The 22,876-nt window shown below is 48.2% G+C and overlaps 1 long non-coding RNA gene across 1 annotated transcript; it reads left to right on the top strand.

Moving 5' to 3' along the window:
- The first annotated feature begins 9,976 nt into the window (after positions 1-9,976).
- On the top strand, positions 9,977-20,633 carry LOC129506783 (uncharacterized). The gene is made up of 3 exons (XR_008663858.1): positions 9,977-10,342; positions 20,197-20,354; positions 20,472-20,633. It is a non-coding gene; the product is annotated as an uncharacterized LOC129506783 (long non-coding RNA).
- Positions 20,634-22,876: the final 2,243 nt, after the last annotated feature.

Here is a 22,876-nt window from a genome sequence, read left to right on the forward strand (position 1 = left end):
CTGACAGCTGCATAACAGATGAACAAAGGACTATTCACTGAATGCGCTGACACTTCTGGTTATCCTTCCACAAAAAATGAAATGCAATCTGCACTTTACGCCACACACAAAAATCAATTCCAGATGGGTTGAGGGTTCAAATATGAGAGCCAACTTTTTTGTTGTTGTTAAGTTTGGGGGAAAATATAGGAACATTCCTTTATGAACTTCCTTTATGGAACAAGAAATTAAAAATGCAGACATAAAGGGAAAAGTGCAATAAGTCTGATTGTCACAGACGTTAGAACTTCTGTTCATCAAAAGATACCATAAAGTCAAAACGCAAGCTACAGGGTGGGTGTGGCAGATTTTATTTTCCCCAGAGAGCTGCAATAATATCTCCCATCCCACGTGGTCTTTTAGAACCTTGCCCCTCACCATCAAGAAGTAGAGTTTAGGGGCACGTGAGTGGCTCAGTGGTTGAGCATCTGCCTTTGGCTCAGGTTGTAACCCAGAGATTCTGGGATCAGTCCTGCATTGGGTTCCCTGCAGGGAGCCTGCTTCTCCCTCTGTGTCTCTGCCTCTCTCTCTATGTCTCTCATGAATCAATGAATAAAATCTTAAGAAGAAAGAAAAGAAGAAGAAGAAGAAGAAGAAGAAGAAGAAGAAGAAGAAGAAGAAGAAGAAGAAGACGACTTTATACCCTCTCCCCTTGGACCTGGCAGGCTCTTGTAACTGCCTGGACTAATAAGGGACTGCCAGAGTGATGCCATGTGACTTTCCGGGCTAGTCATCAAATACGCCTTAACCTCCATCCTTTGCTTCTGGCTTCCCCCTCTCCCCACCTGTGCTTTGCAGGTGATACAGAGCCCTTTCCGGCTCAGACTCTGTCTTCACCACATCTGATATGCTAATATTTGCATGGGCTTGGCTTCTTCAGCTGTCTCAGCAAGATCCTCCAGCAGGACCACCTGGCCTGGAAGCCTGCCTTGGCCTTACCTGGGACATATATTTTCACAGTCTCCAACCTGAGAGATGGAGAGAGGCACAGAAATCCAAGGCATATCCAACTCCGTTTGTGCTGAGGAGTTGGGAAGAGAGGGGTGGCCTGGAGCAAGCAGGCTTGGGTACACTTAGAATGAGGAACCATGTCCCCATCAGCCACCCAGTGCTGTCCACCAGAGTCATCCCCAGTAAGGGTGAGGAAAGGTTGGGACTTGGACAGTTCTAAGTCCTTGCTCTGCTCCTCATATGCTATGTGACACTGGGCATGTCACTTTGCCTCTAAGGGTCTCAGATTCCCTAACACCAGGATTCCTGTGTTCATCATTTTCATCCATTTAATACCTAGCAGGGGGTCTGATACATGGAGCAGGTGCTCCATAAATGGCTCTGAAAGAATGCTCCCTCGCCCTGTCCCCCACATTGTTTCTATCTAGTAAACTTCTACTCATTCATCAAGACCCATCTGACACATCACCCCTGCAGTAAATCTCCCTTGACTCATCAGGCCCCTTTGCCATCTCCGTGCTTCCTTCTATCACAGTACTAAACTCTGTCTCCCGTTTCAGCTACTCCTGACGGTGAGCCCTCTGAGAGCAGAAATCATATCTGAACCACATCTGTGTCCCAGGACCCAGCCCAGGAAACGGCTGCTGAACTAATTACTTAATTAGCACGTAAAGAAAGCTGTTCGTTTAAGAGCACCCAGAAGGGGCTGCTCTGGCTGATGGCCACTCTGGCCCAAAGCCACACAACAGTTAGATGGAGAACCAAGTCCCAGGCAGCTTTGAGATTCCCGTCAGTGAGCCCAGTCACGGGGCCATTGGGGAAAGTCACCGGCTTCCAGACAGCTGCTTTCTCAGCTGATCTCATGACACACATGAGCCTCTCATTTATTCATTTATTTTCCAGTAGTGGCAATAATCCAAGGGTGGCATACTTTATTTTCCTGGTAAGAAAAATGTAGATATCCATATATATATGGATATTAATTGTCATTAGTGCTGCTTCAAATACATCTTCATACCTTTCATGCCATCGTCAAACTGCACGGGGTAAATTCTCAAATATCTGCATGTGGATCGTCCATGGCCCATGTAGACTCCCAGGTGGCTTCCCTGGGCCTCCCGAGTCACTTCTTCTTCTCACCTGAAGACTCGACCTTTCCCATTTAATCTGAGAACCAAATAAAATCTGATGTCCTGAGGCTTGTTCACACACCTGTGACCTGTTCCCTTCCAGAATGGCCCAGCTTAGCTCAGCTTGGACTGAATTCAGAGGGCGATCCCTCAGTGAGCCCCACTGTGGGAGCCGAGCTGTCTCACCATCTCTCCACCTGCTTCCTCCTTTCCATACAGTTCAGCCTGGGACACCATGTCTCTGAAAGAACCCTGTGGATGCAAGGACACAGAGGCAGAACAGTGCAGGAGACACAGAAGCAGAACAGTGTCACAGACGCTAGGATGTCCTGCCCTGGGTCGCCTTGGACCACTGAAGTTCACAAGCAGCCTCAGGAAACAGTCCCATTCATGCTGACAGCTTCCCACCCCAGCACCTTGATCCCTCTACTCTCTGCCCATGAAGAGAAAGGCTTTCCCAGGAGCCTGCTAGGCCCTGCAGACACTTCCGGGCACCCGGGGGGAGTGCACTGTAGTGTCTGTTCTCCTCTCTCTGCCTGATTTACTTCTAGGGTCACCCCGCAAATAACCTATGTGCACCCAAGTCCTTGTCTCAGGGCCTGCTTTGGGAGGAACCCAAGCTAAGACAGCCAAGGAAGCAGTTGAGGCAATAGTGTGGGGAGGGATGATAGGGCCTGACCCAGGGGAGGGCGGTGAATATGCAGAGAGCCTGCAGATCCCACAGAAGTTTCAAGGGCAGAATGGACATGATCTGGCTAGATACGGGGACAAGGTGAGAAAGCAGGGAGGGGAAGCACAGAGACACCCAGCTTTCTAATTTGAACAACACCTTTACTGCCATAAGAAGCAGTAAAGTAGGGATGCCTGGGTGGCTCAGTCTGTTGAGTGTTCGACTCCTGGTGTCTGCTCAGGTTGTGACCTCAGGGTTGTGATCTGGGGTGGGGGCTTGAGCTCAGCATGCAGAGTCTGCTTGTCCCTCCCCCTCTGCATCTCTCCCTCACTCACGTTTTCTCTCTCTCTCTCTCCCTCTCTCAAACAAATGAATAAAATCTTTTTTAAAAAAGGAACAGTAAAGCAAATTTGGCAAAAAAAGTATGACCAGCTTTGAGTGGATTACAATTTCAAATTTTACATATATTATAGATAATCTTCATAACAACCTTGTGAGATATTCATAAGTATGTTGATTTCCCATAATGTCAAAAAGCAAAAAAAGGATTTAAAGTGGCTTATAAGATTTCATAAAAACACAGGATAAGGTATGTACAGGATTGTGTATCAATCGGTGGAGTGTTAAAGGTAGTTGTGGAAACGATGATGTAGAAGAATACTTAATGACATGGAAAGCAATTTACAGCATTTTATTAAGTTAAGAAAAATTAGCCTAGGAGAGAATAGAGGAGCCCTAACTGGCAGTGTATTCATGAGTGTACATAATGTGTTCCAAACGCAGACCATTCAGTACACAAAAAAGTGGTAACTGCATTTTTCTAACTAAATTTAATTTGTACTACAAACCTCCATTCTGTGCAATGAAAACTTAACCTCAGTCATTTTCTGGGTCCACATGCATGCAACCAACTCCATCTCCTTTTCCCCGCCCTCAAGTGTCATCTGCCCACGTTGGTGAAACATCCCTGGAGATATCCTGTGAGCCTGGCCGGCCCCAGCTGTCAGGTCTCATGGGGCGCGGTGGGTCAAGGCCTGTTCCCATCCACCTGACCCTTCAGTCCAGGCAGGTTTCTTGGTCCCCATGATAGGCAGAAAAAAATGTCCCCACCCCTAAAACGTATTCACTTCCTAGTCCCCAGAACCTGTAAATATTACCTTTTATGGCAAAAGCTGAATATTGCTTTCTATGGAAAAGTATGAGATAAAGATCTTTTTAAAAAAAATCCCATCCCATAATCTCAAAAAAGAAACTGGGAACCAAAGAAATGAGTTCCCTTACCGCAGATCACTGCTAGAGGCTCCTGATTTTTTCCCTTCTTGTTCACATCAGGATAAAACATAATGGGGCATGATAATGTAGAGAAGTGCCATCAGTGGGCAAACTGAATTCATTGATAACTTCAGCATTTGCTAAGAACCTGTAGTACACAAGTTCTGCTAAGCGCTGGGGCTCACATACCCTGGCCCTCGCTAAGCTTAGGCTCCCGTGGAGAGAAGGAATCTTCCTCACCTTTGTTCAGCTGGTCTCTTCTACCCAAAGACCTTACATGTGCCTTTCTGACCCATCAGAGGCCAACAAAACGTTCTCTGTCCTTTATTCTGTGCATACTTCATGCATTCAGTTGTCTCTACCAAAAGAACAGCAGTGACTCGAGCCCCACCTCACCCAGTACTTCTTTGGTTCCTGTGCAAGGGGTAGACACGGAAGGACACACACAGGGATAGAGGCGGAGAAGTGCACGAGTTGACATCTTTATTTTATTCTCACCTATGGCATAAATTCACTGATGTATTTAAATTATTATTCACAGTTTTTAATGATTTGCCTATTTAAATTATTATGTATTTGCTTACAATTTTAATTTAACTTATTTTTAAAATTGTGTTCTATTTTTAGAAATATTTTATTTATTTATTCAGAAGAGACACAGAGGGAGAAGCAGGCTCCTCATAGAGAGCCTTATGTAGGACTCGATCACCAGACTGGGATTACACCCTGAGCCGAAGGCCGACGCTCAACCACTGAGCCACCCAGGCATCCCAAAATTGTGTTTAATTAATTTTTAAAAGACTTTATTTATTGGGGTGCCTGGGTGGCTCAGCAGTTGAGCATCGGCCTTCAGCTCAGGGCGTGATCCCAGGGTCCTGGGATCAAGTCCTATATCAGACTCCCTGTGGGGAGCCTGCTTCTCCCTCTGCTTATGTCTCTGCCCCTCTGTGTCTCTCATGAATAAATAAATAAATAAAATCTTTAAAAGATTTATTTATTTATTCGAGAGATAGAGAGAGACCAAGAGAGAGGGCAGAGTACATGGGGGGGGGGGGTTGGGCAGAGGGAGAAGGAGAAGCAGACTGAGGAGAGAGACCGAAGAAGGACTCAATCCTGGGACCCTGAACAGAAGGCAGATGTCTAATGGACTGAGCCACTCAGGCTCTCCTTAATTATTTTTATCTTATTATTTATAAAGTAAGCTTTTTTATTGAGACATGATTGCCATGTAACATTGTATTAGTTTCAGGTATAATGATTTGTATTTGTATATATTGTCAATGATCGCCACAATAAGTCAAATTAACATCCTTCCTTATACATAGTCACAAAATTTTTTTCTTGTGATGAGAACTCTTAAGATCTATCCTCTTAGCAACTTTCAATTATACAATACAGTTTTATTGACCATAGTCACGGTGTTGTACATTTTATCTCCAGGACTTTATAAATGGAATTTTGTATCTTTTGACCCACTTTCACCCATTTCACCCACCTCTACCCACTATTGCCAACCACCAATCATTTCTTTGTATCTATGAGTTCAGTTTGGGGGGGGGTGGAGGTGTGTTTTTTTAGATTCCACTCATAAATGGGATCTTGCAGTATTTATCTTTCTTTGACTTACTAAGCATAATGCCCTTAAAGCCCCTCTATGTTGTCACAGATGGCAAGATTTCCTCCTTTTTTATGGCCAAAACATAGGCCATTTTTTATAGATCCACCACACCTTCTTTATCCATCCATCCATCAGTGCACCCGGGTTGCTTCCACATCTTTGCTATTGTAAATAATGCTGCAGTGAGCAAGGGGATGTATATATCTTCCCGAGTTAGTGTTTTCGTTTTCATCTGATAAATCCCCAGAAGAGGCATTGCTGGCTCATGAGGTAGTTCTATTTTAAATTTCTTGAGGAACTTCCATACTATTATCCACAGTGGCTGCACCAGCTTGCATGACCACCAACAGTGCACGAGGATCCCCTTTCTCCACATCCTCACCAACACTTGTTATTTCTTGTCTTTTTGATGATCGCCATTGTAACAGGTACAAGCTAATATTTCATGGTTTATTTCAATGGTTTCGATTTTCATGTCATTGCTGATGAGTGATGTAGAACATCTTCTCATGTGTCTATTGGCCATCTGTAGGTCTGCTTTGGAAAAATGTCTGTCCAGATCCTCTGCCCATTGTTTAAACTCTTTTTTTTAATTTTTATTTATTTATGATAGTCACACAGAATGAGAGAGGGAGGCAGAGACATAGGCAGAGGGAGAAGCAGGCTCTATGCACCGGGAGCCCGACGTGGGATTCGATCCCGGGTCTCCAGGATCGCGCCCTGGGCCAAAGGCAGGCGCCAAACCGCTGCGCCACCCAGGGATCCCCTCTGCCCATTGTTTAATCAGACTGTTTTTGTTTTGTTTCATTTCATTACTGGGTTGTAGGAGGTATATATTTTGTTGTTTTATGTGTAATATACTTTGAATATTGACCCCTTCTCATATATATGACCTTCAAATGTTTTCTCCCATTCAGTGGCTGCCTATTCACATTGTTGATGGTTTCCTTCGCTACGCAGTAGGGTTTTAGTTTGATGTAGTCCCACATGTTTATTTTTTCTTCTGTTTAGGATAAGGATCTTGAGGGAAGGAGCTTATCCCAGATTATCCAGATGGATTTTAACTGCAATCACATGTACCCTTGTAAGTGAGAGGCAGAGGGAGATTGGACAGGCATGAAGACAGAACAGAGGTGTAGCCATGAGCTAACGAATGCCAACAGCCACCAGAGGCTGGAGGAGGCAAGATTCTCTCCTAGAGCCTCCAGAGGGAGGATGGCATTCCCAGCACTTTGATTTTGGCCCAGTGAAATTGATTTTGGACCTCTAGCCTCCAGAACTATTTTTTTTAAGATTTTATTTATTTATTCATGAGAGACACAGATAAAGAGAGAGGCAGAGACACAGACAGAGGAGAAGCAGGCTCCATGCAGGGAGCCCAATGTGGGACTTGATCCCGAGACTCCAGGATCACGCCCTGGGCCAAAGGCAGGCGCCAAACCACTGAGCCACCCAGGGACCCCCCCTAGCCTCCAGAACTTTGAGAATAAATTTCTGTTGTTTCAAGCCAGCAAGCATGTGGTAATTTGCACAGTTAGCAGCCACAGCACACTGGTGCAGCCCCACAGAGGGGCACTGTGATCCCACTGGTGTGTCCCACACTGTGTCCCACTGGTGTGCACCAGACAAGGGGAACCCCGGAGATCTCCATCATGCCCCACAACCTCCCAAGAGCCCAGGACCCCCCTCTCCCTCCCTTAGCCTCTCGTGGGCTGGGGGGACATGCTGCAGGGCTCTCTCAGCCCATCTGATGGGACTTCCCAGTCTGCTCTGCTCTGCTCCCCAGCATCTCAGTGGTATATCAGGAAGTCAAGTGTCCTGGCCTCATCAGGATGTGCTAACAGGAGGGCATGGGTCCTGCCTGCTCCTGGAATCCTACAGCATTCTTCTGCCATGCTGGTCCCCACTTCCTGGGACAAGGCAGGGGTAGGGGACAGATGGGACAGACAGGTGGGAGACAGACAGGATCCCCACATTTCCTCACCTTCCCTCCAATGCTACCCCCCTCCCCCGCTTCCTGTCTGGTTTGGACTCTGGGCTGCTGGACTCTTCCTTAATTCTTCCAAATGTGTTGCTTATACTCAAACCTCAAAAGCCAAATACTTGCTTCCTTTATTATTTGTTTTCCACTCTGGCATGAAGTTTCAATCCCCTGGGAGCCTGAGTGAGGGAAAGGGCATTCGGTTAAAGGAACTATGGAAGAAGGAAAATAGATGTTTAGTAGCTCAATGTGACACACATTACACATATGTTGCATATCTATGTTACATATACATCTATGTATCATACATGTGTATAACATATACATATAATCAAATGGAAATTCTACCCAAAAAGACTAAAAGCAGTTACCTTTGAGTCACATATATTTTACATGTTCATTTCCCAAAATATCTAACGTGAACACATCTTATTCTTGTAATTGAGGAAGAATTGTTATTGTAAAGAAATGATTTAAGAGGCATAATGTTAGAAAACAATTCTAAAGCAGGTAGGAAGCAACAAGCTTCCAGCAGCCAGTCAGCACAAGCAATAACAGCCATAGTTCACAAGACCAACTGCTTAGAAGGACTGCTATTCTTAGGCCTGAATGCAGACGGGAATTTCTGCCAAGGATCTGTTAGACGCATATTCTTAATCTGCTTTTTTGCAGAGAGAAGAAAAATGAAGCTGAGTGGTAAAATGCGTTGCCCAGTGATAGAGCTACAAAGAGGCAGAGCTGGTATTGAACCCACGGAACAGCCATGCAGACTGAACCTTTTTTTTTTTTTTAAGATTTTATTTTATTCATGAGAGACACACAGAGAGAGGCAGAGACACAGGCAGAGGGAGAAGTAGTCTCCCTGCAGGGAGTCCTATGCGGGACTTGATCCCAGGACCCCGGGATCATAACCTGAGCTAAAGGCAGATGCTCAACCACTGAGCCACCCTGGTACCTGCAGAGTGATCCTTTTAAAACATAAGTCATGGGTGAAGGTGGTCAAAAGGTACAAACTTCTAGTTATAAACCTGGGAATGTAGTGCACAGCATGATGACTTACTAGTTAATAATACTGGGTTGTATATTTGAAAGTTGCTAAGAGAATAGATCTTAAAAGTTCTCATCACAAGAAAAAACAGTTTTTTGTAACTATGGTGTGGTGATGGATGTTAAATTTATTGTGATAATTATTGGGAGTGTATCAAATGATCAGATCGGACACTTAAAACTAATACAGTATCACACGCCACATATATCTCTACAAAGATGAGTAAATATTAGATAAATCAAATCAGGTCATGTCACCCCTATGCTCAAAACCTCCTGTGGCTCCTTAACTGACTCAGGGAAAAATCAAAGTCCTTCTGATGACTTTTAAGGGCTGGTGAACTAGCCCAGTAGCCACACTGGCCACATGCCGTAATGTTCTCCTGTCCCTCTTCTCCACCCAAAAGAAACTGAGTCAGATCCACCTGAAGGCCTTTGCCCTGGCTGTTCCCCTGCCCCCTGCCTCACTCCCACATATAACTATGTGGCCAAGTCCCTCCTTTCCTTCAAGCTTTTGCTTAAAGTTCCTCTTCTAAGGAGCCATACACCAACCACTCTATTTTAGATTGTAACCCACTCCCTTTCCCCACACTCCCCCTGGCAATGCTCTTTTTATTCACAGCACTTGGCACCTTCTGACACTCACGTTTGCTGTCTGTCATCTGCTCCCTCTGCTAGAAGGCAAGTTCTCCAAGGACAGGATTTTTACTCTTTTACACCGATAGATTACCTAAATGCTGTTGACAAGACCTGACAGTGTAAAAGCTCACCGAGTATTTGTTAGGTGGTTGAATGATGCTCAGAGAATGCTCACCACCTTGCCTGGCTCATAGTAAGTGCTCAGAGACGGCGGCTGTCAGGGCAGGGGACCACTTGCGTTTGCATGTATGATATTGGGTCAGATTAGGCACTAGTGATGGGAAAATCCTGTCCTCAAGGATTTCCCTCTTTCTCACGAGTTTTCTAAGTGCTCATGAGACCCACAGTTAAGTATGAACAGTCCCATCTTTACAAGTGAATGAACTAAAGCTCGCTAAGTCAGGTAAACTGCCCAGGCTCAAGTTAAAGAATGACTCTTTCTGACTCGGGGAGATCTTGAGATGGTTGCAGCAGAGCTGGCAAGCTAAAGGCTTAGCAAAAGAGTAACAGCAAGAGAAGGCTGGACTGCACATACCAGGGGGCAAGGACCAAAGGGGCACCAAGGCACAGATGTGGTTGCATGTGGGATGTGTTCTAGGGCAACCAGAATCAGGTAAGCGCAGCTCTGTGGCACCCACTCAGGTGAAGCAGGAGTTGGTGCCCAGCCCGGAGGTAGGATGTGCCCAGGTTCACTATCAAGATGGGATGAAGCTTGCAGTCAGTAGCCTCAGCCCTGGTCTCCACCTTCACTGTCAGGAACGGCCCCCTGACCCTGCCCTACATGGGTCTGCTCCAGGCTGTGGTTTCCTTGGGTTTGGAGCTCTGGTTCCTCAGCACCCACCCTGGCCACTTGGCAAACAGCCTACAGAAACAACTCTCAGGTACCTTCACTCAGTCTGCTGTGAGCCTGAAGGACATGAAAAGGCAAGCCAGAACCTTTCCCCAAGCTCCTTAGCAGCTTGGGTTTCAGTGGGGAACTGGCCCCATATATAAAGGTAAGGATTGATCCTTGTAAGCTAAATTTTTCCTTGTAATTCTTGTGCCATGATCATAATGTATAAGGATTAAGGTTTATTGAATACTGACTACATACTTTTACATTCTTTACTTAATGTCATTCTTTTTTTTTCCTTTAAGATTTTATTTATTTATTTATTTGAGAAAGAGAGACAGTGAGAGAGAGAGAGAGAGAGAGCATGAGCAGGGGTAGGGGCAGAGAGAGAGGGAAAAGCAGGCTCCCTGCTGAGCAGGAAGGCCCCCTGCCCCCCGAGGGGCTTGTCCCAGGACCCTGGGATCATGACCTGAGCTGAAGGCAGATGCTTAACTGGCCAAGCCACCCAGGCACCATCAATTTCATTCTTTTTAAAAATTATTTATTTATTTATTCATGAGAAACACACACACACACACAGAGAGAGAGAGAGGCAGAGACACAGGCAGAGGGAGAAGCAGGCTCCATGCAGGGAGCCTGACGCAGGATTCGATCCCAGGTCTCCAGGATTACGCCCTGGGCCGAAGGCAGCACTAAACAGCTGAGCCACCCGAGCTGCCCCCCAATTTCATTCTTATAACAACGTTGCAAGGTCAGGATGACCTCTCCATTTTACTGAGGACCTGTGGTTTGTGCAAGGCCACCACTGGTGCGTTCATCCTACCCCCACCCCTTCCTTTATTTGTACATGGAGGTTTTCTAAGCATCCTCCCCTGACCCCCCCCCCCCCGCCGGCCTAGGAGGGCACAGGTGGGATTTGAACGCAGATTCCATTTCAGGTAACGTTTATTGGGAGCCTTCCATGTTGGGTGTTTGATCCATTTCTTAACCCTTAATTCTTGCAACAGCACACCAGGAGGGAATCTGCTGTCTCTTTTTATAGGCAGGAAAACAGAGGCTCAGAAAGAAGTGGCTGGCCTAAGGCTACCCCACTGGCAGGGGGCAGAGCCTGGGGCCCAACAGATCCCCCATGTTCAATCCCCACCTCAGGTTTCACATTCCAGCTCACATTTGTTCTTGGTTGGGTTCCCTCATGCCACTCTGGCCGGGTCCTGGGGTTTCATTGCTCTCCACAGAAGCAGCCCTGGTATCTAATAGCCCAGCTCTCAGCAGGCTCTGCGAGAGGAAGGCAGCAGAGGGAAGCACCCCGCCTTGGGGAGCCCACAAGTGTAGCCCTTGTTTGGGGGGACCACTCCCTGCCCAGGGCACTGGGACGCAGGGAGGGACAGGAAGGGGGCCAAGCCACCACACAAGGGGTAGGTTGGGGTGTCTCCAGGCCCCAGAGAAGGCCCAGACAACCCTGGCCAGGGGTTACAGCCACTCCCTGCTTCCCTGGCGGAGCCAGTGCTAGGATGTCTCGGGGTCCTGCGGGCTCCCCCCACTGTGCTGATGCCCTTCACTGGCCCAGAGCACCTGCGCGGCAGAGGGGTGGGTGGGAATTCAAGCTCATCAGGCCAGGCCGCCGCTGGGTTGAATCAGGAACCAGGAAAGGGGCTTCGGGAGAAACTAGAACCACCCCTCCACTGGGCTGGGAAGACTAGGGGGCCCCTCGGCTGGGAGAGGAGTCTGGAGAGGAGAACACGGAAAAACCAAGACAGGGAGAGAGGGACAGAGAAGGACACACAGACGCCAAGAACCAGCAGAGAGAGAAAAGACAAGAGAGCACGGAGGCCCAGAGACAGACACGCGGAGAGGACAGGAGAGTCTGAGCGGAGGGAAGAGGGACTGCCCCCTCCCCAGGTCACGACGGGAGAGGCCCGGGCAGCTCCTCAGCTGGGGTTCGGCTGCAGCCCGCTGGACTCTGGGAAGGAGGCGGGGACCGCACCCATCTGGAAGCAGTCAGGGTCCCTCAAGGAGGAGGGTGTGGGGACGAAGCCAGGCATGAGCCACGTCTGAAAAGTGGCAGGATTTTGCAAAGGCCTGAACTGGCTGGGGGCAGGTCGGCTCCGCAGACTGGGTTCTCCGGTCTGATATTTCTCAGAGGGCCGAAGGGACAGCGCCCCCAGGAATCTTGGGGTCCACAGGAGGACTGGGTGGGCAAGGTGGTCCGAGGGAAGCCCGGCTCTCTTGCTGCCACTCCTTTGCAGACGGAAAACAGAGGCCCAAGGAGGGGAAATGTCTGGCCCAAGGTCACACGGTTTCCAGGTTTTCTAGAGCCGCTGCCCCTCCCAGTCACTCATTCAGGGATTCACTCAGTTATTCCACAAGCATTGGCTGGAAGTAATGCTAAGTACTGTGCTAGGTACTAAGGGGACCCGGATGAATAGTAGATGACCTCCCCTCCCCAGAGAGAGGCAAGCATGACAACACAGCCCGCTGAACGCTGTGAGGACGGGGAGTTCTGGGGTGTGGAACCAGCCTAGGGGTTCAAGGGTAGTCCCCCAAGGAGGAATAACAGGGCTAAATTGAGAGGTGAGTGCAGCCAACCAGGAAGCTGGGGGCTGGGGGTGGGGGAAGGGGAGGGCATGCCCTGCAGAGGCAACAGAATGAAAAAGTGCATTGCGTCAGGGTAACAAAATCCAGCCCACTGTGCATCCCAAGACCCAGGGAAGCTCGGTTATTCTGTTTGTTATTAATCTGACTTGCCTTCCAAACCACGCCCGGCCTTGGTTAGCAGCAACATATTACATAATGTCATCTAAGTGGTTTAAAGCTGGGTCTGACCTGATGTAAATAATCTCTTTAGTTAATATTCAGTATGTCTTATATAAAAATGTTCCATCCTTCAGGTAGCTTCCACCTCCACCTGCCTCCTCAGGGGTATGTGTGTGTGTGTGTAGTGTGTGGAGGGGGCCCTAATGTGAGCAACCGGGCAGATACAGGGTTGCCCTGCAGAGCAGCTGGGGTCCATACAGTCTGCCTCTCTCGGGTGATGATGGGGTCCTCACAGGAGATCTCCAGCCCAGGCCCAGGGGTGGCCCTGGCTGGTCTGGCTACACCTTGCTGGGTGCTTACAAAACCACAGTCTCTCACTTGTCCCCCATCTGGTCCCCTGCTCAGTGGTCTCGCCTCAACCTCTACTGCCCTGATCCTTTACCCTCCCAGGACTATTTGCTCACATGTTCTCAGTTCAGCCTCCAGGTTACTTGGAATGCAGGACAGCCCAGGAAAACAGGTGCTTAGGACTCCCTCTCTGGGACCACGGTGTAAGGCTGCATGCCCCTGTTGCTGCATGGTATTGCAGAGGATGAATGCACCGTCCCCTGTTCTTGTATATTTACCTCCAATTTTTCAATATTATGAACAATCCCTTAATATAGGTCTTTGAATCTTTCTTTTTGTGCACATATGCAAATGTTTCCTGAGGTGGATACCAAGAGGTGAATCACTGGGTCAAATACACCAAGGTATGAATATTCTAAATTCTGAATTGAGTCTGTGAGTTGGCCTCCAAAAGGGCTATGCCAACTTACATTGCCACTCATCAACATTGGATATCATCGATATTTTTCAAGTTTTGTCAAATTTTTGAAATTTTTCATCATTTCTTATTTGTCAAACTAATTTCCCAAGTAAGATTCCCCCCTTTAACTTCCATTTCCATGAGGAGCAGCAAAGCAGGCATCTTAGCATGTGTAAATCCACCTTATTTCTCTTGTGACTTTTCTGTTCAAACACTTTGCCCAGTTTAGCATCAGGTTGCCTATCTTTTCTTGTTGATTTATAGAAGTTCTATTTTCCAGACATTGATCCTTTCTTATGCATGTGGCAAATATTTCTCTTGACTCGTCATTCAAGTTTTGACATTATGCTGTCTTCTTTTACAAAGAAGTTCCTAACTGACATGTGGTCAAATATAGTAAACTTATCCTTTAGAGCTATTGTCTTTTATTTTATACTTTGTTGTTTTCTGAGTTAAAGCCAAAAGTTGCTAGGGCCTCCTGAACGGTCTCCCACATAAGGGACTCAGTGCCTGACCCATAAATGATTTAGTCCAACTTTCCCGGCCAGTGACAGAGCAGCCACTGCCACCATTGCTCCTGTCTGTCACCCGGCATTATCCGGCATCACTTGGCCCCCCAACTGATCCAACAGCCAAAACAGGGCCCTCTGGCAGGCCACATGTTCCTCCAAGGGATCACCCCATCATCTCCACTCCAAGCTCAGATAAGGGACGCAGATCTGCCTGCTTGGCCCAAGACCATGGCAGTCCTAGTAGGGCAGGGTTCAGCCTCCATATTCCTATGGATAAGACTTTGATCCCTTTTTCTTCTCTGGAATCTGGCAGCTTTTCCTTTTCAGCCCACAAAACACTCTAATTACACTCTAGTTCCACTCCCTGTCCCTGACCACATTGTTGGCCCCACCCAGGGGTGGCTGCGTTTCCCAGAGCCGGGCAGAAGGCATCTGCCTCACTCCTTCCCTCGCAGCCCCTCACACCCTGACAGCCTGAGCCCATGCTATGCAGCTTTTCAGGATCCCCTTTCTCACTTCTCATTTCCAAGTAACCCCAGGGCCTGGGATCCAGGTATTTTCCAGTGTCTATCTTCTCAAAAATACTGATCTGCTGCCCCTTCCCCCTGAGGACTCCTCATTTTTGTAGGACATCTGGGGGCTTCCCCTACAGCAACATTCTAAGAAAGGCCACACTCGGGAATCCCAAGGTTATTTTCTGCCTAGAGCATCTCTCATTAAAGACAATATAACTTAGTTCCTCACAGGACAGTCCTTCTGAGCCCATTGCCCATCTGAATTCTAGAGTGACCACTAAGGTATATATAGACATCCAGAGTAGCACCCATCAGCCACTTCGCCTGAAATGTCACCATAAGTATGTCATTCCATTGTGTAAAATACCTTTTGGGGGAGCTTTCTTTAAATGCAAACATATTCCACTCTTTATGCTTTAGTATGAATTAGATTATCACTGGGTCCCCTTGTGACAAGAAAAACTATGACAACCAGACAGCCCAGATTTTCCAGGGACATCCTGATTCTAAATATTAAAATATGATATTAATTGATAGCTGTATGACCAAAATTTGTACTCCCTTTATGTCAGTCTATTCTTTTCAATGGAAGTATTTAAGTGTGTGACTATATATGGTTTAATTTTCATAAGTTATCCACACTTAACCCTGTCCCAGGCCCTGAGCTAGATCTAGGGATGCCTGCACAAAGATGCTGTACATTGATTCAAGGTGAAGCTCATGGCCACCAGGGAGGACGGGGGGCAACAATTCTATCCTACAGAAATAAATGCTGGAATAGAAGTTTGGAGCCAGTGAGGTGGGTAACTAACTGCCTGAGGTGGAGGGAAAGGTCCCGGGATGTAGCTGTATGGAATAATAGACTGTCAAGGGCATGCAGGCAGACAGAACAGCTGTGTGAAGGCCCAGAGGCCAGAGACAGCATCTTGCTTCTGGGGAATGGCCCTTGACACTTTAGGGCCAGAGGACAGGATCCATGGGGTATGAGAGGGAGGCAGCAAGACGGGGGCCAGGTCACAACAGGTCTTGCATTTCCCAGGCTCAAAAGGAGCTTGTGGGTTTTACCTTGATGGCAGTCAAGAGCCCACAGAGTATTTTCTTTCTTTGTTTTGAATTTTTATTGGCACACTTGCAGAAAAATTCACATATCATAAGTATACATGTTGACAAATTTTTACAGGAAATACACCAATGTAACCAGCATCCCAATCAAAATACAGAACATGTTCAGTACCAGAGGTCCCCTCGGGCCCCTTCTGGTCATTATGCACACATACACCCCCACGTTAACCCATTGTCCTGATTTCCAGCACCATAGTTTTAGCTCACCTATTTTGAACTTCACTTAAGTAGAATCACACAATATGAACCCTGTGGTGTCTGTGAGAGTCCTTGAAACAGGTGCTAGAGTGGTAGCCTGAGCGGACACTGCTGTCTGCACGCTTACTGCACTGCTGATGGGCACGTGGGCAGTCTCAGGTCTGGGCTCTTTGGCACAGGGCTGTGGGCTTTACTGTGCATATCTTTTGGAGTTCATATATACACACTTGGAGGAGTAGTTCAAAGAGTGGAATTCTGGGTCAGAGAGTATACCCATGTTCAGCTTTAATATGTGGTGCCAAATCGTTTTCTAAAGTGTTCATAGGTGAAACATTTCAAGCAAAGAGAAGGCAGGGTGAGGCAACCTGTCTCTGAAAAGTTGGGGTGTATGGGGCACAGGGACATCCCAGGGGTGCTGCCCTGAGGCTGGCGGGTGGTGGGTATGGAGCTGGAGGAGTTTGGCACCTCAGCCAGAGAGGGAGGTCAGGGAGTGGTCAGAGCAGGGAGGACAGAGAACATGTGATGTGGAGAAGGCCTGGGACCAAGGACGGGCCTGGGACACAGCAATGGGGTGGGACACAGGGTGGGTATGGAGACAGAGGAGCCTTCACAGGCTACTGAGAAGGCACAGCCTAGGAAAGAGGGAAGAGCCCGCCAGGGGGATGGAGGCGAATCACAAGCACTAAGGGGAGTGTCTGAAGAAGGGGGGCAGGTCTAGAGCACCAAAGACACTAAGAGGGCCACCAGTTAGGAGCGCACAAGAGGGGTCCATTGGATTTGATGAGAGCTTTCGGGGGACCTGGTGGAGGGCATGGCCAGTGGGGTCAGTGTGCGTGCCAGTCCACACATACATCTCAAGTGTCACGTGATGAAGCAACAGAGAGATAAGCAACAGACCTGAAGGGTTCAGTACTGCATCTGGAAGCTTGACATCAGCCCTACTGAAATCATCCTTCCTGGGGGCGGGGGGGCGGGGGGACCTCCTGCCAGGAGTGGGTGCAATCTGCTCCTCCCTCTGTCTCCCCTCTCCCCAGCACCCTCCTGAGCCGAGCTTCAGTAGGAGCTGTCCTCAGGGCCTATCATCAGGTGATGATGCCAAGGGGTTAAGCCTGAGAAGCCAGGCAATTCTCTCAGAAGCTCAGCTGTTTATCTGAAGCTTAAAGTTTACTAGAGGGTGTAGAAATGGGAATGGTTTCTTGAGATAAGAAAGAACAAAGAATTCCTCCCCATGCATTGTTCCTGATACAAAGCAACCTGGGTCACTGCCCAGGTCCTCTCCTTCCTGGAGACACCTTGCCATTTCCCTTCCCCAGGTGTGGCACTCATGCCAACCCCAGGAGACCTCCCTCCCAGCACTAATGATGACAGCCACAGGTGAGCACTGAGCCAGGACCGCAAGCTAAGTGCTTCCCTCACAGCCTTTCTTTCAACTCTCAAGAGAATCTGCTGAAGAGAGTGGAGCACATCATTATCGCCACTTTACAGGCAAGAGAACAGATCCAGGGAAGTGAAATGACCTGCCCAAGAGTACTGGCCAGGAGGCTGCACACACGGACTCCAAAGCCTCTAGGCTTTGGTTACTGAACTCCCTCCCCCCAGCCTCTAGGGGGCCTCTGGGTACTGAACTCCAAAGCCCCACCTAGTCAGTCTCCCCATCCAGGCTCTTTGAATCTCAGAATCATGTTGACCACCGGCTCTGTCCTCTGGGAAAGCCGAGACCTACCCCTTTCCTCTCCACTTCCTGAAGCAGGAATTCTGCTGTGCATTACAGAACAAAAGGGCCACTGTGATAAGGTGGAGTTTTTTATTGGCTGCATGACCTTAGGCAAGTCATTCTCCCTCTTGGAAAGTCTGCTTTCGCTATAAAGTGAGGATAATAATCCAACCTACCAGGGTGGTAGTGAAGAGAAACTTGAGCTGAACATGAAGGACAGAGTCAACTGCCCATCTGGTTCTGGTCACTCACACTTATAGTCACAGTCAAGCCTACGGTCACACACACACTCATAGCCAAAAGTGTATACTCTGAGGAGTTACCTGCTGCCAACTGAGTGGAGGGTGCCATCAGCAGCCAGTGGGCAAGATGCAGAATTCTGTGACCAGAGAGATGTCGTGGTCCTACATAAAGGGGGTTCTGTGTCAGTACCCCCACTCCAAAAAGGGAGTGTTGCTTTCATGTGGGAGGGAATTTAGTGCTCCTTACAACACAGTAACTTGGGGGCGCTGACCTTGGAGAGCTATGACATAGGCTCAGGTTGGAGAAATGGATGGGCTGACTCAGCTGTGCTCCTGGGGTGCAGGAGTGTGACCTCCATGCTTAACTTCTCCTGCTGCTGGATATAACTCAAGTCAGGTGAAGGTCCTCTCAGATAATTCAGGGCCCTGGGGTGCTAGAGTTCTGAGGTAGGTACGGTGTATAGTGCCAGGGCAATGGCAAGAACCACCCACCCTTGGTCCCTTACATTCCATGATAGCAAACCCTTACTATCCCCTCATTCCCACTGGTGGCCCTGGCCACCAGCCTCTGTATCCACTGGCATCCATAGAGGAGCACGCATTCCCATCTGATCAGACCCATCTTAGATCTGGCCAAAAGGGACTCCTGCCTGGGTCTTGTGCTCTCGAGGCTCATCCATATCACAAAGACTGAAATATAGGTATATAGATGCAGGTATATAGATTTAGTCTTGTAAGAAATTATTTTGGAAGCCCACTAAACAGACTGAGCAAAGAAGACCAGAGTTGGAAGTCAGAGACAAACTCTCTCCATCCCTGTCAGGCCAGAGGCCCCAGGACTGAGAATACACCACTGTGTGATCATCAATCATCTCTGCATCAGACACACTGAGGTGTTAGGAGGTAAAAGGGCATGGAGAGGCAGACCCCTCACAACCCACCCCCCACATATCCAGGGCTCTCAGCTGCCCCCAGCATGCCCAGGCAACCTTGGGTCAGCATAGCTGGCACCGTTAACCTCACAGCTAGTCTGAGTATCCCTCCAAGGGGGTTGGCACAGTAATTAAATCAGGCCCAGGAGGAGGGATGGTAATTGAGTGCAGGAAATTAAAGCAGCAACCTCAAGCTCCTGAAGAAAAACAGAAGCCCCGAGGCACTCACCTGGGACTCCCCTGGTCAGAGCTCTGGGAACAGCACAGGGAAGGTCGCAGCTGTGGCCTCCTCCCACATACACCAAACCTCAGAGCTACAGATCCTGGCAGCCTCTGTACAGCTGAGGAGGCAGGTCCAGGGTGGAAGCAGGGACTCCTTCAAAGGTACAGAGCTATGCTGCAGTGGAAGCCAGGTCTTTTGGTAAGAGAGGACTCTTCCTACTTCCCCACACATTGCAGGAGCCATGGAAGTTCCAGGCTTGAGACTCACTCCCACATGGCTGGGGCTTTGTGTCCTCATCATAACATAATGATGTTAATGAGACCAAGGCACCGAGCCTTGTCCCTAGGCTGGGCCCTCATCCCCTGACTACAGCTCCTACTCCCAAAAGGCATAATCTTAAGAATAATTGGTCAAATTCAGTGGATAGATTTTCTGATGGTTGGACTGCTTCCATCTCATCTGACTCCCCAGACCCACACAAGGAAGCAGGCAGCCCAAAGCACATCTCAGGTTGATCTATCAGTGGTTTGCGAGCAATTCAAAGGCAGAATTGGATCCCACCTCTCCCTGGGTCCCCAGCGCGCAGAATAGAGCTTCTCACAGAGGCCACAAGGGTACTTGATGTGAGGAGGCAGGGCAAGATGGTGGAGGAGTAGGGTCCTCAACTCACCTGGCCCCACCAACTTACCTAGATAACTTTCAAACCATCCTGAACACCTACGAATTCACCTGAGATTTAAAGAGAGAACAGCCGGAATGCTGAGAGAAAGGTTTTTGCTTCTAACAAGGTAGGAAGGTGGAAAAAAATAAAATAATAAAAAAAAAGGGTACTTGATGAATGAATGAATGAATGAATGAATGAATGAATCATGTCTATTGTGCCTAGAATAATATCCTCATAGCAATAACAGAGCACATGTGACCTAGCACAGTGCCAGGAGAGACGTTAGGGTGAATGGACGTTTGGTGTGCTGCCTGTTTTCCTTTGTTTCTCCAGCTCTGTTCACCAACTGTCCACACCTGCTCTGTGTCGCAGAGGCTGACCTGAAGGGACTGCATCAACCGGCCACAGTGCCCTTTGGTTTCTGGTTGGAGCAGCCGAAGGGAAGACCAGCAGAAGACAGAAAGGGACAGAGGAGAAAGGAAGAAACTGGGGTACTTATTTCTCTGTGTGGTGTCTCAGACTGACAGATCTCTTGACAAGGAGAATTGCTCCTGTCAGGTCCTCTATCCTCAGGTTCCATTAATATCTTCCTCTCCTCATTCCTTCAGGTTCTGGGTAATATCAACCTTGCTGTTCCTAACTCTAGGACACTGAAAAATCCTGTGTGGTTTCCCTTCACACCACACCTCCTCATCTTAATAAATAAACCTACCTTGAACCTTTATTAAACCTACCTTGAACTCTCCTACTTTAAGTGTAAAACTGTTTTCTACTGGGACTCTATCTGATACAAATGGGTAACTGGTTGGATGGATGGATGGATGGATGGACAGATGGACGGACGGATGGATGGATGGATGGATGGATAAATGGATGCATAGGTAGATGGATGGATGGATAAGTAGATGGATGGATGGGTGGGTGGATGGATAGAACTAGCATAATGGAGTAGTTAAGAGTCTAAGTCTTACAGCCTGGATTTGTATACTAGCTCTACTACTTATTAGATGTGTGAACTTGAACAAGTTATATAATGTCTCTAAGATTTTGTTTTCTCAGCTGTAATATGGGAATAAAAATAGTAACTTACAGAGCTGTCGTGAGGATCAAATGTGATAATAAATGCAAAGAGTTAAGCATCTTGCTTGGCACACAGTAAGTGCTCAATAAATGGTCACCACTGCTACTATGGCTGACCAGTCAGATGGTAAGATAAAGGCCCACCCTGCCTCTCTCAACTCAAGCCACCTGAAGTTCATGAGTGAGGTCAAGCCAGGTTGTGGTATAAAACATCTGAGTTCTTTCCTGGGGGGCTGCCAGACTTCCCTCCCTCCCCTGAGTCTGGCTGTGGAAAGCACTGGTGTTCTCACCCTTCTCCCTGAGCTGGGTGGGTGGGTATCTGAGGCGGGCAGACAGACAGCTCTGTCTATCTCCTGCTAGGCGTTCCCATGGTCTCACTCCTCTTTCTCTAGAGTGGGAGTGGGGGCATAGCCGAATACTTGGTGACATGAATGACTGTAGGAGCTCAGCTCTGACACTGCAGCCCACTAGCAAGCTTCCCACCCCCACCACCCCCCCTTTCAGGAAGCCCAGTAAAGTTCAAGAGCCACAGGCCATTCTGGTAAGGGGCATCTCAGACTATAAGCCCCCCAGTGAGGCTGAGAGGAGTCCCCAGAATCTCCCTCTTTAGAGGCCTGGACAGGGAGGAATGGCCCTGTCACCAGCGGTGCAGCCTAGCACTCCACGATGAACAGACCTGAACTCTCTGCCGCTCAAGCTGGTACCTGCAAGTTGCCCATCCCCAGCACAGCTGTGCACACACTCCCCGTGGCCCCCATGGTCAGTGAAAGTTCACTGAGGCCCCCTCTGAATGAAGGGCCCCCCAGGCACTGGGGACACAAATGAGGTCCCAGCCTTCCAAGCACATAGCACACACCCAGAGGGGGTCACCGTGGGAAATGGATGAACTAAAATCCACTTTTACAGATGTGAACAGAGAGTCCCAGAGAGTGTAGGGACCTGCCCAAGGCCACCCACCACTTTAGGGCAGAGCTTGTTCCAACCTGCTTTTCCAACTACCAGGCCAGTGTCTTTCCATCTCCTGAGTCAGCAAGAGTTTCAGGAAAGGAGACAAAGCAGTTCATGGCTTGAGGCCAGGGGATTGAGGGGCTTTGGAAACCGACCCAAGTTCAAGGCCTTGTCCCACTGCTGGCTTGCTGGGAGATGTTGGTAAGTCACCTGATCTCTCTCGACCTCAACGACCTCAGCTTTGAAATCAGAAGAATAACTCCTCCTTGCAGAGAATTCCCCCAAGAACATAGAACATACTGCTTTGTGCCTGAATAACATGTGTAAGGTTGAACAAAAGAAACCGTCAGTGTTTCATACCATGGTTTCACCCAATTATTATCATTTTTATTAGTTTTAGCATAATCGTTTTCAACTGTGTGCTCTTGTATAGATTTCTGTATCTCTCAGTCTCCTCATCCAAAAAAAGGAAGATGATATGCAAGGCACGTTGCCTAAGACCTGGCACATAGTAGGTGCTCCCCAGAGCTTGGTCTCCTTGGTTCCTTCCCCTCTTCACACAGTCACTTCTTCTGTGGGGGGCCACAGGGAGACCTGTCCTCTCTGCTGAGTACCATGGCCCATGAGTGTGAGAATGAGATCGTGACTGAGAGACAGGAGAAGACTAAGAAACTGGCTTCTAAAATCATCTTCTCGGGGAAATGTAAAAAGTTTTAAAAAAGAAAAAAAAACTTACCAGGTCATGTTTTCAAAAAACTGACACAACCCTATGCAGCTGTGCCTGGGACCTTGGGTCTCAGGGACAGGAGAGCAGAGCACTGAGGGCAGAAACCCCCTCCTCCACTCCCCGCCTCCTCCCTGAGCAGGATTTAGGAAAAGAGTCAGTTCTGTGTGTTCTGGGTCACAACTGAGCAAATAGCCAGAGTGTCCTGTTGGGAGCTGGATGCACGTGGAGCCATAGCACAACTGAAGATTCCAGATCTTG

This window comes from Nyctereutes procyonoides, unplaced genomic scaffold (genome assembly GCF_905146905.1).
Source record: "Nyctereutes procyonoides isolate TBG_1078 unplaced genomic scaffold, NYPRO_anot_genome, whole genome shotgun sequence".
NCBI lineage: Eukaryota > Metazoa > Chordata > Mammalia > Carnivora > Canidae > Nyctereutes > Nyctereutes procyonoides.